We start from the raw sequence: 3,580 nt of genomic DNA, 5'->3' as shown, positions 1-3,580 counted from the left end.
CACCCATTCCACGCTCACTGTGACAGTAGCACCTCCCGACTTTGCCTCCATGCCCGTGTTCTGCACTTGGGTTCGTTCCACCGCCATGTCCTTGCAACAAAGTCATTGAAAAAGGTTGATAGGTTCTTGATTAGTCAGGGCGTCGAAAGTTACAGTGAGCGGGCAGGGGAATGGGGCTGAGAGGACACTTGATTGGAATTGTCTAATTCTGCTCCGATGTGTTATGATCTTACAGTCTAGAAGAGCTCTCCCATATATACCAATTCCTCCAACTCTTTTCTCATGGTTACAAGTAAATGAAAACACATCATTTTGCGTTAATGAACAGCGCAATCCCGGGTAAGGCCACAAGTGTCGCCACACGTCCAGTGCCAATGCAGCAGACCCACAACTCAATAACTCAATAACTCAATGACTCAATGGGAAAGGCCCCTACCACCATGCTGTTGCTCTGACATCACTTCCCCTACTGAGGTACCGCCCTCCCTGTGACGTCACTGGGGACTATTTTAGGCCCCTGGCTGTCAGGGAGTCAGTCAGTCAGTTTCTCCTGCAGTACTACATGTCGACGGAACAGCTCTGTAAGCTCTTTGTTGGCGGCCTCAGGTTTGAAAGGGACCTCAGAACCCATTTCGGGCAATGGGGCCGGATAACCGACGGCGTCGTGGTTTGAGATGCGATCACCAGGCGCTCCCGAGGCTTCAGGTTTGTTAGTTATTCTCCGCTGAGCGAGGCGGATGCTGCAGTGGCCGCTAAGCCTCATGCGTTAGATGGCCACACGGTCGATGTCAAACGGACCGTGCCGAGGGAAGACTCCAACAAACTGGGCTTCAACATCAAGATAAAGAAGCTCTTCATGGTCGGCATCAGAGAAAACCTCAACGAAGGCGATTTGCAGATGTTATTTCTCTGATTTCTCCGATTGAAAAAGTGGATGTGGCCTATGACTGCACTGGCAAGAAAAGAGGCTTTGCCTTTGTGTACTTCCAGGACTATGATTCTGTGGATAAAGCTGTTATCCTGAGGTACCACACCATTAAATGCTACCGGTGTGGTCTAGAAAGGGCTATTGAAGGAAGAGAGGCAGAGCGGAAGTACATCTCGCGGTCCCTAATAGAGTCGGTCAGAGTGACGGCAGATTTGGGAATTCTGCTGGGTACGGGCTGCAAGGCGGCGGTGGCTGCTACAGTGATCGAGGAGGCTGAGGAGGCCGCTTTGGTGGCTATGGCGACGTTGGCCACCCCCGATGTGATCGTTCCTTTTCTGGAGGATGTTGTTGTCATCAAATTGGGAGCTATAGATATGATCGTGGTAATTTCCCGGATAGCCATGATAACTTTGGGAGCTATTCCCCTGAGTCGTCCCACTATGGCCCCATGAGAGGTAGGGACGGTATGGAGAATTCTGCTGCTGGACCCTACAGGGGAGATTATTGTGTCTGTCGAAGCAGTAACAGAGATTATGGTGGCTATGCCCTTTAATTTGTTTGTGAGGGGTGGCTGGGGGGGAAGGAAAACTGTATTCAAGAAAACTGCACACTAAAAAACCTGCGTACTTTTGTTAGCCTTTTTTCGTACTAAACTGCATTGAATAAAAAAAATGATTTAAAGGAGTCAGGTCAAAGGCAACTGTCATGGTCCCTTCTGGCGATCGCCCACCTGGCTATTTACCTCAGGAACTGGGCCTGAATCCCCTCGTTTAGTTCCAATCATTCCCAGGTTCCACTAACTACACACACCTGCTTTCCATCAGCCAATGCAGTATAAAAACCCTGTGACCACAACAAGGGGCTGCCAGTCCGTTGGTCGACTCTGGTGCGAGTAACCTCGTTTCATGGTTCTTAGGACTACCAGTTCTAGGTCTAGCATTGCTCCTGGATACCGGCTCCACGCTCGCTACGTTAATAACGCCTCCCGACATGGCCTCCGCGCCCGTGTTCTGCACTTGGGTTCGTTCCAGCGCCGTGTCCTTATAACAGAATGAACTGGCCACGATGAACCCAGCGGACACGGATCCCGTACAACAGGCCCTGGCCAACCAGGGCTACCTACTGGGCGCCCACGACCAACTACTTCGGGAGATCACGGAAAACCTTCGGACACTAACCATGAATGTGCAGAAGATCAGTGAACAAGTGGACCGGGTCTCCGCTTCCTTTTCTCCGTCCCCTCCAAGAACCCCGGCTATCCAAACCGCACCACTTGGGATGGCTTCACCCCCGGAATCAGCAACACCATCTCCTCGAGAGCCGTATGTACCCGAGCCTGAACCCTACGCCGGGGACCGAGGTAGGTTCCTGTTACAATGCTCCCTAGTCTGTGAGCGGCAACCACGTACCTACCCTTCCGGTAAACCAAAGATCGCGTACACCATGGGGCTGCAACAGGGGGATACCTTGGCCTGGGCAACCGCGACATGGGATAAGCGACCAGAGGTTTGTTCCTCCTACTCCTCCTTTGTCACTGAAATGAGGAGAGTCTTCGAACAGTCCATTCGCGGTAAGGACGCCGCAAAACAGTTGCTTACTCTTCGTCAGGCTTCGCGAAGTGTGGCCGGGTATTCCATTGAGTTCCGAACCTTGGCCGCGGACTCCGGGGTGGGAGCGGTCCTATCCCAATGTGTGTCAGGAATGGACAGGAGGAGGAGTGTAGGAAACTGATACAGGACTTTGTGATATGGTGCAACTCAAACTACCTGCGTCTCAATATCACCAAGACCAAGGAGATGGTGGTGGACTTTAGGAGATCTAGGCCTCATATGGAGCCAGTGATCATTAATGGAGAATGTGTGGAGCAGGTTAAGACCTACAAGTATCTGGGAGTACAGTTAGACAAGAAGCTAGACTGGACTGCCAACACAGATGACTTGTGCAGGAAGGCACAGAGTCGACTGTACTTCCTAAGAAGGTTGGCGTCATTCAATGTCTGTAGTGAGATGCTGAAGATGTTCTATAGGTCAGTTGTGGAGAGCGCCCTCTTCTTTGTAGTGGCGTGTTGGGGAGGAAGCATTAAGAAGAGGGACGCCTCACGTCTTAATAAGCTGGTAAGGAAGGCGGGCTCTGTCGTGGGCAAAGTACTGGAGAGTTTAACATCGGTAGCTGAGCGAAGGGCGCTGAGTAGGCTACGGTCAATTATGGAAAACTCTGAACATCCTCTACATAGCACCATCCAGAGACAGAGAAGCAGTTTCAGCGACAGGTTACTATCGATGCAATGCTCCTCAGACAGGATGAAGAGGTCAATACTCCCCAATGCCATTAGGCTTTACAATTCAACCGCCAGGACTTAAGAACTTTTAAAAAGCTATTATTAATGCTTTTTGAGATAGTGATTTAGATGCATATCATATTTTTTACTGAGTTAAGTATTGTATGTAATTAGTTTTGCTACAACAAGTGTATGGGACATTGGAAAAAAGTTGAATTTCCCCATGGGGATGAATAAAGTATCTATCTATCTATCTATCTATCAATGGGCAAGTTCGGACGAAAAGCTTCACCCCTTGCGCCTTCCACTCTCGCCGACTGTCCCCTGCCACGGCGGAATTACGATGTGGGGAATCGGGAACTGCTGGCAGTCAA

The 3,580-nt window shown here is 50.3% G+C and overlaps 1 pseudogene; it reads left to right on the top strand.

Annotated features, from left to right (window-relative positions):
• Window positions 1–562: 562 nt before the first annotated feature.
• Window positions 563–1,380, top strand: LOC140736654 (heterogeneous nuclear ribonucleoprotein A1-like; annotated as a pseudogene).
• Window positions 1,381–3,580: the final 2,200 nt, after the last annotated feature.

The sequence above is a fragment of the Hemitrygon akajei genome, chromosome 12 (genome assembly GCF_048418815.1).
Source record: "Hemitrygon akajei chromosome 12, sHemAka1.3, whole genome shotgun sequence".
NCBI lineage: Eukaryota > Metazoa > Chordata > Chondrichthyes > Myliobatiformes > Dasyatidae > Hemitrygon > Hemitrygon akajei.
The sequence above is the reverse complement of the archived record's forward strand: the minus strand, read 5'-3'. Positions and strand labels throughout refer to the sequence as shown.